This window comes from Halichoerus grypus, chromosome 5 (assembly GCF_964656455.1).
Source record: "Halichoerus grypus chromosome 5, mHalGry1.hap1.1, whole genome shotgun sequence".
NCBI lineage: Eukaryota > Metazoa > Chordata > Mammalia > Carnivora > Phocidae > Halichoerus > Halichoerus grypus.
The window spans coordinates 156,566,386-156,580,862 of NC_135716.1; the positions used below are offsets into that span (position 1 = coordinate 156,566,386).

Genomic DNA, 14,477 nt, shown 5'->3' on the forward strand with positions numbered 1-14,477 from the left:
AGTTACTGGAAAATGTGGTAGTGCAGATGTTGAACAGATGAATGGGAAATATTAAGAAGATAAAAAATCATTAAGACCAGTGGTTAATAATACCTGTAGAATAACAACACTGTGACTGATAAACGGCAAGTGCTCTAAAAAATGGTAACTGCTAGGGCGCCTGGGTGGCTCATTCGTTAAGCATCTGCCTTCGGCTCAGGTCATGATCCCAGGGTCCTGGGATCGAGTCCCGCATCGGGCTCCCTGCTCGGCAGGAGGCCTGCTTCTCGCTCTCCCACTCTCCTTGCTTGCGTTCCTGCTCTCGCTATCTCTCTCTCTGTCAAATAAATAAATAAAATCTTAAAAAAAAAAAAATGGTAACTGCTAGTATTATCGCTAATATTGGCAACTGGGTTAGATGACCTTTTGAAATCACATTCATCCCTAAGAGTCTATGTGATTTTGGAGATATGTTGTATGTTCCCAGACAAATCCTTTCCCACTATTGGCCAAGCTGTCATATACAAAAAGATTCATTTTTTACTCATAAACTCTCTATACCAGAACTGTTCAACTGGGCCCCACTACACACTAGTCATAACATGAAATGCTTATTAGATGTTCTCACAAACAGGGTTCCAGAACCAAATAAGTTCAAGAAACACTATGTATTTCATTATGTATCCTCTCTCTTGAAGGGTCATAAGGACATCAACACACACACTCTGAATACTAATTCTGCAGTAAAGAAATGCATTTCACTTTAGACATCATTCTGTCAAGGATCCTTTTTCCAACTCCAGAGGACATTTAATACATTGTATAAGAACTAATGTTCAATGAAACAGCTTAAGAAATGCTGCTCTAAGCTGCCTTACAGATTTTAGTGGAATGAAGATTAGAGGCAACTCTATTCTGACCACTTTCCAAAATGGTTGGAGTTTTACACACATTATGGCATTTCCCTTTTAATTTAGTCCTACTGAAAATGACATTAAATATCACCATAAATAGCAATCCTCTGCCTCCCAAATTATCGCCAACCGAGTGTGCTTTGCTTTTTTAAAATAAGGCCACAACTTTGTCAGCTGATAATGAGCAAATTCTAAGCTACTTACCCTTCAGGATACAGTAATAATTTTTAAGACAGTTAAAAATGACAAAGATGTTCAACTGTGCAGACTGCATGTACTTTCACTTTCCTCTTTTATATGAACGATCATGCCACCAGTGAGGGGATGTGTTTTCTTAACACCGGGCAAAGCATCTCACTTCATATAGATCACTGGACAATGTGCAGCTTCTGACGGCAGGGTTGACAGTAACAGAAATTGTGAAACCTTCAGTACAGTAGGCCCACCCTATCTACAGGAGATACATTCCACCACCCACCCCCCCAGTGGATGCCTGAAACTGCAGGCAGTACGGAACCCTATATACACTGTTTCTTCCAATACGTACGTATCTATGATGGAAATTTAATTTATAAATTAGGCACAGTAAAGAGATCAATAACAATAATTAATAATAAAATAGAACAATTGGGGCGCCCGAGTGGCTCAGTCGTTAAGCGTCTGTGTTCAGCTCAGGTCATGATCCCAGGGTCCTGGGATCGAGCCCCACATTGGGCTCCCTGCTCCACAGGAAGCCTGCTTCTCCCTCTCCCACTCCCCCGCTTGTGTTCCCTCTCTCGCTGTGTCTCTCTCTGTGAAATAAATAAAATCTTAAAAATAAAATAAAATAGAACAATTATAATAATATACTGTTATGTGAATGTGGTGTCTCTCTCAAAATCTCTTACTGTTCTGCACTCACCCTTCTTGTGATGATGTGAGATGATAAAAGGCCTGTGTGATGAGATGAACTGAGAGGAATGACATGAAGTGAGGGGCACTGTGATGTGGCGTTAGGCTACTACTATCTTCTGACAATAATCAGAAGAAGGATCATCTGCTTCTGGACCACGGCTGACCGCAGTAACTGAAACCGTAGAAAGCGAAACTGTGGAGAATGGGTGGGACTGCTGTAACTCTGATAGATTTAAGCCAATGACATCATACAAAATATTCTATACTCCAAAATCATTTCCTATGAGTCACTGAAGCATTTATTGAAGCACTGCTCAAGATCACTATTTATAGCTCATACCCACGAATGTATTTAAGATTAATTCTTGGGCGCCTGGGTGGCTCAGTTGGTTAAGCGACTGCCTTAGGCTCGGGTCATGATCCCAGGGTCCTGGGATCGAGTCCCACATCGGGCTCCCCCTGCTCTGTGGAGAGCCTGCTTCTCTCTCTGTCTCTGCCTACCACTCCCCCTGCTTGTGATTTCTGTCAAATAAATAAATAAAATCTTTAAAAAATAAAAATTAAAAATTAAAAAAGATTCTTGAATCTGATCTAACAATATATTGTTGGCTTTAAATGGAGAGTATTCATCTAAATAAGACACTTTATATATCTTGGACATGAAGATTTGAACCTATGAGTTAAACCTATTCTACTGGAAACATTCAAATGTATAGGTTAGCCTAGTCCCTCTCTCTAAACTACACCTGAAGTTTATCCATTAGAAAGCTCTCATTATATAAAAGTACACTGAATTTAGAAGTAATCTGTCTGCAGACAAGGACTTTTTTTCTTTTTTAATATTTTCTTTTTAAGCAATCTCCACACTCAACGTGGGGCTCAAACCCACAACCCCAAAGTTCAAGAGTCACACACTCCACCGACTGAGCCAGTCAGGCACCCCCAAACAAATAAAGACTTAAACCAAAATAGAAAATACAACTCCCACGCTGAAAATGAGCACAGCTGTTGCCTCACCGTTATCAGGTACATCACTGCTACAACATGGAGAAGTGTGGGAAGGGTGCAGCAAATTTTGCAACCTGGCAAAAATTTCTGCAGGCAGAGGGATTTTTTCCTGAACCATTCCACAATGTTGTCTTCCTGCTTACTTCAAAGAAAATGTTACCCAGGTGACTAGAAACCAAACTGACAGTCCTACTTCAACTGACAGTTTCTACAATTAGAAATTTTTTTTAAATGACTATAATGCAAATCTCTTTCTGGATTGAAGGATAAAACTGGTTGTTCTGATTTCAATAATTATCGCTATCTGGCAAATACGGAAAAGTTCTCATCTCATCAAAATCATTACCACTCAGGACCTGAGGATTAACAGAGCAATCAGGAGACAACCTAACCCTGAAATAATCCTGCTACTTCATACATTCATAAATACAGACTAATAATAATATAGATCCATTGTAAACCAGCTCCTAAACCACAACGTAACTAAATTAGGTTATTTCTTTCATGCCAAGTGGTTGCTCCCCCATGTAGACATCTTACCATACATAAAAGAGTAGATAATTACAAAAGGCCTCCTTATTAGGGAAGCTCTAACAGGCTGAAAGGACAGATTTTATGCTGTTCTAAAAAGAAAATGATGTGTCCTCTCATTTATTAAGGTCCACTTGGTGACAGGCACCTACTGTATGCTACTGTATTCATTTTTCCTAACTACTCTATAAGATAGGTGTCACCACCAATACTTCACATAAGAAGAAACTAAGGCTCAGACAGGTTGAGAAACTGACCCCCAGCTCACACAGAGGGTAACTGCATTGCAGAAGAATTCTTTCCCAGGTCTGACTCCAGCGTCAGCAACTACACTACCCCCTCCCAACAGCACTTTTTGGCCAAAGTATTTTAAATCCATTTCCTCCAACAATTAATCTACTTAAATTATGTTAGGTGCTTTTAGTCTCTGGGAAAATACTAAAATGACCTTGTAGCCTTCCTAACTAGTCACAGTACATGCATGAAAAACTGAATAAACAAAATGAAAAGAGAGACTGGAAGACATCAGATAACTCACAATCAGTCTGCTTTGAGCATAAGAAACTGAATGGAAAAGAACAACTTGCTGGCTAAGGAATGTTCCTCCTAGGTTGTATGCCTGAGGTTGGAATGAACCTCAAGAAGGTCGTCTGCGACCTTTTTTTCTTTTAAGATTTTATTTATTTGACAGAGAGAGACACAGCAAGAGAGGGAACACAAGCAGGGAGAGCGGGAGAGGAAGAGGGAGAAGCAGGCCTCCCGCTGAGCAGGGAACCCGATGCGGGGCTCAATCCCAGGACCCTGGGATCATGATCTGAGCCGAAGGCAGACACTTAACCATCTGAGCCACCCAGGCGCCCCCGTCTGTGACCTTATAATGTCCTCTGCCATTCTCCCTCCTATGAATGAGGCAAACTTGTCAAAAGACAAAAGGTGCCTTAGAGTCATCTCCATCATCAAGTCAATGTTTCCACAGAAGAGGCAATGCTGCCCAGTGGAATGAGCACTGGACTGGGAATCCAGTAATCTGAGTTAAACCTGGCTTTCCCCTTGCATAGCCAAGTGACCTTGTCAAGGTCATCACACTCTTGAGGGCCTCAGTACAAAGCACTTGCCTAAAAGAAATCAAAAGCCACTTCCTGATCTAAGATGCAAGAATTTTTCTTTTCTCCTAATATTTTAGGGTGTCAAGAGAACAGTGTTTGGGGCACCTGGGTGGCTCAGTCTAACGTCCAACTCTTGATTTCAATTCAAGACATGATCTCAGGGTGGTGAGATTGAGCCTCATATTGGGCTCCATGCTGAGCGTGGAGTCTACCTAAGATTCTTTCTCTCTCTTTGAGCATCTGACTCTTGATGTTGGCTCTGATTGTGATCTCAGGGTTATGGGACTGAGCCTCATGTCAGCTCTACACTCAGTGTGGAGTCTGCTTGAGATTCTCTCTCCTTCTCCCTCTACTCCCCCCATGCTCTCTCTCTAAATGAATAAAATCTTAAAAAAAAAAAAAAGATTCTCTCTCCTCTCCCCTCCCCTATCCCCCCTCACGCATTCACTCTCTCAAGAAAGAAAGAACCCAGTATTTAAGAGTAAGGGTTCCACAAATTTTGTAAGAATTAAGAGTTATAGGGGTGCCCGGGTGGCTGCATTGGTTAAGCGTCTGCCTTCGGCTCAGGTCATGGTCTCAGGGTCCTGGGATCAAGCCCCGCAACCGGCTCCCTGCTCAGCAGGGAGTCTGCTTCTCCCTCTCCCTCTGATGCTCTCCCTGCTTGTGCTCTCTCTCTCACGCTCTGTCTCTCAAATAAATAAATAAAATATTAAAAAAAAAAAAAAAGAGTTATAGACCTATGCTTGAATCTGGGCTCTGCCACCTTATGTGACCTTGAGCAAATTACTTAACTCCTCAGTTTCTTCACACCTAAAAATGCAGGTGGTAGTAGGATCGGATCTACCACATAGCGTAGCAAATAATATGCATAATACATTTATACCCTAGCTGGTACAATGTAATCACTCAACAAAAAGTAGTAACTATAATATCATTCCTGAGCTTGATTCATAGATTTTTAGTGGTTCAGCATCTCTGAACTAAAAGAGATGTGAATTTCAAAATTGCCTCAAAAAGACAACTAGCACCAACCCGCATTTCACTTTGCCTCTACTTCTCTTTAAGTGGGCATAAGAAACCCTGTATCTTTTCTAGTATAATGAATCAATTTTGACCAAATGGAAAATATGTACGCATAAATGAGATAACAGAATTGTTACAAGGATTTAGAGAACAAAACATGGACACAGTCTGTTAAACACTAAACATTAGTATGAGTCTACTTAGAAGGCAAAGTTGATGTTCTCAAGTTTTTAACATAAACTCAGACCTACTCAGACCTCCTGGGAGTTCAAGATTTCTAGGGTGGTCAATTCCAGATGATAACAAGGCCCAGCAACTGGCCATGGGTGTAAGGAGCTAAGAGGAATGAAGGTGATCACTGGTGTTGAAGAACAGATACTTAAGAAACGTTTGCTGAATAAAAAGCAAATATGTGTACGCTTGTTTTTGCAACCTTGTCTAGATTTACTAAAAAAGAAACTAAATTATGGATGCCATAACATTCCTCATATTCTGCTAACTTAATGACTGAGTCAAACAAAGGTTAGATGACCAATGTACAAAATGCATGGCAAGCCCTATTTCCCCTTATTCTTTTGACTCTATCTTCCACACTGCAATGTAATTGCAAATAAAAAGGAGGAGACCTTCACCTAATTGTATCAAGTCACAAAGCAACTCAGACTTCCAATTCACTGGTCTCCCCTCGAAACCGGAGTTATTTAAAGATTTCCATGCAAATACTAGAACTGCAAATAATTTTTTGTATCCAGTTTCAATTTTACACATCATTTAAGATAAGCATATACTAGATTCACTATCCCACAGTTTGAAGAAGGCACTAGGCTTCTGGACAGGTCCCAGTGTTTGGAGACAAACATCTTAAAGAAGTAGTGATATTTGAAAAAGCTCCCAAATGAGCTCTTTATACACTTGGTAGTTCCTCATTCCTTGGCATTAAATACTTGCATAGAGAGAGACTACGGCATCAATTTTCTTAAGTCTGATTTTAAAGAATGAGATTCTTAAACTTTCTGTACATGTTTTTCCCTATTATCTACCTGGCTTCATAAAAACTCCCAACAGTTTACTTTGTAAATCTTTTTCCACACAGTAGAAAACAAGAGCTATGATTTAAATACCTAGTTGAAGAACCTATATTCTATATGGTTCCTATTCTGTGGTCTGAATCTTTGAAACAGTACAACAAATTCTTGTTAATTATATTCTCCCCACTCAATACACTCCTAACACCCAGCAATCAAAGAAAGATGACCCACTTTGAAATGTAACACTATCTGGCAGTTTGACTAGTCAGGTTTATACTGATAGCATGATATAGCAGTAAAACTACAGGCTTTGGCATCAGACAACTTGGATTTGAATTCCAGTTCAACCACTGAGTGACACTGGACAAGCTACATAACCTTTGTGATCCTCAATTTTCTCATCTCCAATATGGGAATGATAATGCCTAGTAAATGTGCCCCAAAATGTCAATTCCCTTCCTCTACTACTTTCCTTTTCTCTCTTGAAAATTTTGTTGCATTCACATAAAGCTGACCAAATTTGAAAACCAGAGAAGTTTCTTGAAATTGAAACGATGAAAACAGATGTATAACAACTATCTAAAGCTAGAAAGGACCACATAACACAGACAAGGAAAAAAAAGTTAGGAAACACAGAGGTTTAACACAAATGTGTTTCCATGATCCCCAAACCTTGGGAAGAGCAAATGTAGAACAATTCATTACAATAAAATGGAAAGTGATAAAATACCCTCAAGCTGACTCTAACAACTCTTGACTAGAACAAAAGTTTTCTGAAATACAAACCAGAAAGTGTTGACAAGTTCTGTAACTCATGACAAGATGCAAGAAACTATGCACTAGTTTATTCTCCTTCCAAGCTGATTAAAAAAAAAAAAAAAAATTAAGTGCACATGAGGATGGGTGTACTTTTTAGGCATATATAAAAGAAAACAAATAAGCCAGGTCCAGGATCTCTGTTAAGCTCTCTTCCACTAAAGAGGAACGTGACAATATCTATTCAACAAATAAATGCCAAGTATCTAATAACTGCTAGCAAATGTAGCTTTAGAAACTCAGCCCTGACATGTATCCTTCCTAATGCAGGAAAACTTCATATACATCTCAAAATTAGCTGCATGGTCCTGAGACCCAATAATCTATAATTGCTCCCTTACTATAATTCCCAAGTCTGAATATGTTCCCCCAAATGCTTCACACTTCCTCATTCCTATAGATCTGCCACTACTTAATGCTGTGCCTCTTAGGCTTGGCATTGTTTCTAGGACCCGGCACGTTGGTCCAATAGGATCCCTCTCTCAGGCTGGTTCTGTTCGTTTTCCCCTGATATCACATCCCAGATCTGGTAACTGAAACCTCGGTTTCAATGCTGGCACTCTCCAGCAAAATCCCAATCTGATCCTATCGCTTAGATAGGTCCCTAACGCCCTGGTGCCCTTCCTCCTATACCATGCCCTCAGACCTGGCATCCGTGGACATCGAGGTCACTCACAAACTGTGTTAAACTCTATCTTAACTATAGAAAACAAACTGATGGTTATCAGAGGGGAGGCAGGTCAGACGATGGCTGAAATAGGTGATGGGGATTAAGGAATACACTTGTCGGGATGAGCACTAGGTGATGTATGGAATTGCTGAGTCACTACCATGTACACCTGAAACTAAAGTTAACACTGTATGTTAACTATGCTGGATAAAAAGCAAAAACAAAACAAAACAAAAAGACCTTCCAAGTCTAGCTCTCTTGGCTCTCGAAGATCCTCTCAGCCCCTAACTCAGGTTTCAGGGTTTCCAAGCCTGGCACCCTTGGGGCTTGTACGCTCTTATACTAGGCCACGCATGTTCCATGGAGGATACCTCTGGAGTTAGAAGTGTCACCCACTCCGGACCGTGCACAGGCTATCCTCGAAGTACCTGCCAGACCATAACCCTGTCTTCCCCCTTAAGGTCTCTAGGCTCGCCCCCAGCCTCCACCCCACGCCTGCACCGAAGGGGGTCACCACCCTGCTGCCCCAAGCCGCAGAGGCGCGCATCCCTGCAGCCTCCGATTCCTTCATCACCCCCCAGGCCGGAGCCAGCGCGACCAATAAGGTGCCAGGTCCGCGGCCTCCCCGCCACCGACCAATCACGAGCGAGCCCCCCCGCAGTCGCCTTCCGCCAATGGGAGAAAGCCCGCGGGCCGGGCCGACGAGGCGCACGGACCCCAGGAGCGCGACAGCGGCGGGCCCGGCGAGAACACAACATGGCGGCGGGCAGGCCGGACCGAACTACAGCGGCGGCCGCGAGAGGGAAGTGAGGTCTCCGCCGAAGGCGGGAAGCGCTGCCCCTCCCCCCGCCGCCGCCGCTCGCCTCTCACCCTCCCTCCCACAGACGCTCCCGCACACTCACACGCCTCCGCTCAGGAGTCCAGGGAAGAGCAGGAGCCGCCTCCGCGCTCCTGCGGAGTCGGGCAATGCAGAGGCCTGGGCACGGCGGAGGGGAGGGGGAAGCGTGCGTCACGGAGAACGGAGCGCGCGCAAAGCGGGGGCACAAACAAGATGGCGGCCACGCCGTTTGCACCGTCTCCCCCCCTCCCCTCCCCCTCCCTTGGCGCCTTGATTCCCTGTATCTTGTAATGCGCAGAAGCTGAGTTGTTTGAAGTCTCGCGAGAATTAAGAAGGGGCGACGACCTGGGGAGGAGGAATGAGATCAGAGAGCCTTCTGACCCCACCCCTTTCTAGAGGGCCCGGAGGCGTTGCCTGGTGACCTCCACAGGGCGTTCTACGCTTGTGGGCCTTTGATGTGGTGCGCGCACTTGAATGTTGAGAAATACGTTTTTTGGGTTTTCGGGTTTTTTTTTTAATTTGGGAGGAAAGAGAGCTGGGGGACGAAGGACGACATGAGATTGCTAGATTACGTGCGCCCCTAAAGAAGATAGTTACCAGTACCATAAAAGGGGATTTACACCAAAACTGTAAAATTATATACTCCGGAGTAAAGAACAGCACCTCCCAAGAATTATTAGCGTGTAACCTTACGTCGACATAGACACTGCTTTTTCTCATTTGAATGCAGTTTAAAACTTCCATCAAGACAATTGAAAACCCCATGAGCATTACGTGTCTTTCATACCTTATCTCTTTAATCTCTACAACTAGTTGGTCCCGAGGCATTAGTGTTTCTGTTACAGATAAAACTGATGCTCAAAAGGGTTAAGTAACTTGATCAAAGTCCCACAGCTCGCAAGTGTCAAAACTCAATTTGAGTAGCTCCAAAAGCTGTGGATGAATTATCTACATTGAGCCAATGGGTTAGATGTAAGCACTGAGAGAGATGAAACTGCTCTTGCTGGTGGTTACCTTGAATTTTATAAATGACCTTGGAGCTTTTTGGAGACTTGGGTTGCAGGAGTCTTCAACAATATAATCAACACTATTATTATTTCTTTCCTTTGAGTGTATGACTCTGATGATAAAGGTGTTAAGAATACTGGAATAGCCCTTGACATGAATTCAGGAAAACTGTTTCCAAATCCAACCTGAATAAATTTCACTTCAGGCACTCAAATATTTGGTGAATGAATGAACAAAACCTAACTAGCTATAAGACACCTGACTTCACTGAGTCTTGATTTCTTCATCTGTAAAATGATCTATTTCCTACCTCCTGGGAGTGTTGGGGACATTGAATGAAATAGTGTAAAGGAGAGTGCCTTGGAAATTGCAGAAGTGTCAAAGAAGTTAGTGATAATCATGGCATTTTCAGACATGAGAAATGGCATAAAAAATTCAAAACAGAGAGACACAAATAGTATGTTAAGATAGTAGACAGATGAGCTGAGCTAATGGGAAAAAGCTAAGTGAGTCTAAAATATTGAGTTAATTATTGCATATGTTTTGTTACAAAAGATGTAAAAATGTGTAGGAATCAGCATGAATTAGTATTATTAGATATTACTGTTATAATTAAGTATCGACGGCACATAGGGGCTGCAGTCAGTTTCCCTCTAAGAGCCTGGAAATCAGGTTGCCCTCAGAATTAAACTAATAAGAATTTACAGAGAGAAAATCAGCCAAAGGTGATCATAAACATATTTAACAAGTAGTGCTGAAGCATTTATCTAGCAGATTTGAAGTCCATGAAGTTGTGGATATATCTTTCTGTGCTAGGTATTAACCCTTTAGTTGCTAAGGCATGAAGAGTAGGTCCCAAGGGCTCCCAGGGGAGGGGAGTTGTCAGGAAGCTTGGGATAGCAGGTATTTATCAGCTAGTATGAAACTATTTCAATATTTTAATAGTTAATATTATAACGTGCCAGTCATACTGGTACACACAGACTGAATATTAGTCCTTGTTATAGACTATTACCAATATTCTCTGCCCCTGCCTTTCTAAATCCCTGCCTATCTAGTCTGTCCCTAGGAGATTATACTTCTCACCCTAATGTCATCAAGCTTGGCATTGTTTTGGTCAATGAAATATGAGTAGAAATGGCATAAGCCACTTCTGAGCAGAAATGTATGGGCCATCTAATGATTCCACCATATTATTTTTCATCTGCCATGAGAGCAGCATGTCCCAAATAGAACTGCTTCTCCAGCATTGGTCCCAGAATAAAGATGTGCAGAGCCACAGCTGATGTACATGACATGTAATATGAGGTGAGTAAGAAATAAACCTTTGTTATTGTAAGCCACTGAAATTCATTTAGTTGTTTGTTAATGCCACATAACCTAACAGTCTAAGCTGACTAATGCAACCTTAAAATCAGCTATCCGTGGTGGTAAGCCTAGAGTTTATCTACCAACATGATCAAAAAACAAACTGAACTCTGGTCCAGGCATACAAGAGAAATCTCAAGAAGGCAGATGTGATTGTAATTTAATAAACGGATGCCTAATCAGTCTTACCAACCAGTCATTCTGTATCTTATTTGGAGAGAGATTCTGTGAACCAAAGGGCTTAATCAGCCATGACAACCCAAAACAGGGCAGTCACAGAGGCAAGCATTAGTATTGCCCTTCTAAGTCCTGCCCCAGTCAAACTGACCTGAGCATTAGTATTTCCTTGTCCATGTCATCCCTACAGTGGGTGAGAATATCTCAGGCTGCCTCAGCTGAGAAATGCTTCTTAAGATCAACATACTTCCCTGGTGTGATTCTATACTCACCCAGCAAATGACTTACCTATGGGGACAGAATTCAGTGATCTGCCACCTAGAGGATCCCAGTTCTTTTGATAATTACATTTTTCATTGTACATCAGCCTGTTGATTCTGGCTTATATAACCATCAGTTTCTGTGAACTTAATGGATACAAGAGCCGCCCTGGGAGATGGTTCCACTCTGCTTACTATTAAAATCAGGCTTCTGAATTTGCAAGGCTAAAGACCAGTTCTGGGATGTTGGTAAATTCCTTAAGGTTATAGCACTCTAGTAGAGGGACCCGTCTAGAGGGCCGACTAGACTACCCTCAGCTACACCTCTCTATCTCATTATGTGCTTTCTTTGATCTAAAAGAAAAGCAGTAAATGTTAAAGACAAACATAATTCACAAGCTGTGGGAGTTCAAAAAGGAGAGCAATTACTTCCACTTAGTATGGAATAGTGGAAGGAGAAAGATTGGCATGGATGTGACCTTTGGGTCTTGAAAAAATGAGTAGAACAAGGGAAAGAGCATGCCATGTGTAGGTAGCCAATGGAGCAAATATAGGAAGCAAGAGATCAATTGAGGAAATATAGAGTAACAGGAAAAGGAAGAAGAATCGTCTGGAAAGTTATATATGGTCAGATTAAGGCTCTTGGGTTTTATTTTCCGCTAAGGGGAGTTAGTATGGAAGTTTTTTTGGTTTTGCTTGTTTTACCGCTTTAGCCATTTTTGAGTATATAGTTCATTGTCATTAAGTACATTCACATTGTTGTGTAAATATCAGCACTCTCCATCTCCAGAACTGTTTCATCATCCTCTGCTGAAACTATACCCATTAAACAATAATTCTCCATCCTTCCCTCCCCCAGCTCCTGGTAACAACTGTTCTGTTTTCTGTCTCTTTGAAATTTAACTATTCTAGGTATCTCGTATAAGTGGAATCATTCAATATTTGTCCTTTTGTATCTGGCTTATTTCACTTAGCATAATATATTCAAGGTTCATCCATGTCGTACCAAAGTTTCATTTCTTTTTATGGCTGAATATTAGTATTTCATTATGTGTATATAGCACATTTTGTTTATCCATTTATTCATCAATGGACATTTGGATTTTTTCCATCCTTTGGGTACTGTGAATAATGATGGCTATGAATATTGGTGTCCAAATATCTGAGTCCCTGCTTTCAGTTCTTTGGGGTATATACTGAAAAGTGAAATTGCTGGATCATATGGTAATTCGATGTTTAATTTTTTGAGGAACCACCATACTGTTTCCTACCATGGCTACACCATTTTACATTCCCAGTGACAGAAGTTTTTACAAAAGGATTGACATGGTGAAAACTGTAGTTAAAGACAATCTGGCAGAGATAATAAGATGGAATGGGATTGCAAAAGGACCACTGGAGACTTCCACAGTAGTTCAGGCAAGATGCAATGAGCTCCTGAACACATCAGCAATGAGAATGGAGGGAAGAGGTACAACTGCAGAGGTGACATTGCCACGGTAGGATTGGAAGAACTTGACTATTTTGGTTGGCTATTTCAGGGGCAGGGGGAGAGGGGATCAAGAGGTGTTTAATATGACTTTCATATTTCACAGTTGGGAGAATGGTAGTCTCCAGATGAAGAGTTCTGGACTTTTCTAGAGCATGGAGAAGTCATGAGTTCAGGTTGGAACATGTAGAGTTGGATTACAAATGAGACATTGTAAGCTGTGAGGTGGACATTGTTGTCTTGCCTGCTCAACACCTTTGCCCCTTCAACTGGTAGTGGCACTCTACTTTTTTTTCTTCTTCTTTTAGATTGTAAAACCATCCTTCTTCATCTGCATGTAGTGCTGGGCTGAGAAGGTCTGTGGCCATGAGAATGCACTTTTCAGATCTCCAACTGGGAGAAGTGTAATTCATCAGCAGCGCAAGTGCTGAGCTCTGAAATCCATCACCCCTTATTCTCAGGCCTCCCCTCCCCCAGGCTGGTCCTGGCCAATGACAGCCCTGCAGGAATTTTGGGACAAGCTTTTTTCAGAATAAATGATGCTCTTCTAATGGGCCACTTTGGCTCAAGGGCCCTCAATGTTGCCTTGCCAAACTTTCCTTAGAACTACACTGCAGTCTAAGACCCTTCCACCTAGAACTCCTTCCTTCTCTCTCCTTCCCTTAGGGTCAGATATGCATCATTGTCTAATGGTCCTTGGTCTCTCAGCTCCTACCCCATTTTCTCTCACAGGTGTTTTTCATAATAAATTCCTTGCATTTAATCCTGTCTTGGTATCTGATTTTCTAAGGATCTGAACTGGCATGAGGGGAGGGAGGATGGGATATTTCCTTCCACAGCATATCTTCCATATCCCATCAGCTGTAGGGGTAGGCATATGACCCAGTCTGACTGAGCATAATGATCCCCACATCTTGGCCCAATGCTTCCTCACAGTGTCTCAGCGTCATTTCACTCTCAGACCATTAGTTATTTGGTCCACCTCACCCACAGGCATGGCTGACCAACTCTGAGTGCGGCCTTACAGTTCTGCCTGAGGCCAACTATTTGCAAATGTGGATTCTAAGGCTTCTGCAGCTTTCAGACCCTGATGACACACCTCTTCAGAGAACATGAGCTCTGGCTTCCTGAGCAGCTGCTGAAGGGGCCAATGAAGCGACCTAGAAGTATAGGAGATTTAACTACCCATAGGGCAAAGTAATCAATGGGAGACAGGAGACAGGAAGCAGCAGGATAGAACAATCCAGTCTCTTTTCCTTCCTCTAATGGACTGTTTCAAGGTATAATTTCTCTATGCAACCTATCTAGAGACATTCCACGTGGCCAAGTGGGTGGACCTCTCAAGAGACTAGCTGTGTCTCTTCGCAG

The 14,477-nt window shown here is 42.1% G+C and overlaps 1 protein-coding gene and 1 long non-coding RNA gene across 7 annotated transcripts in view; one reads left to right on the top strand and one right to left on the bottom strand.

The window, feature by feature from the left end:
• NFYC (nuclear transcription factor Y subunit gamma) overlaps nt 1-9,010 on the bottom strand; it is a 66,514-nt gene extending 57,504 nt beyond the window's left edge. For all 4 annotated transcript variants that reach the window (XM_036102899.2, XM_036102896.2, XM_036102898.2 and 1 more), the window contains exon 1: nt 8,872-9,010. The gene's annotated coding sequence lies outside the window, so the exon portion shown is untranslated. The remainder of the gene's footprint in view (nt 1-8,871) is intronic.
• Nucleotides 9,011-9,063: 53 nt separating this feature from the next.
• On the top strand, nt 9,064-13,872 carry LOC118542559 (uncharacterized). 3 transcript variants are annotated; one of them, XR_013448227.1, is made up of 3 exons: nt 9,064-11,123; nt 12,870-13,119; nt 13,418-13,872. It is a non-coding gene; the product is annotated as an uncharacterized LOC118542559 (long non-coding RNA). The 3 variants fall into 3 exon arrangements; XR_013448228.1 differs by having other exon boundaries at nt 9,064-13,119; nt 13,216-13,872; XR_013448226.1 differs by having other exon boundaries at nt 9,064-13,119.
• Nucleotides 13,873-14,477: the final 605 nt, after the last annotated feature.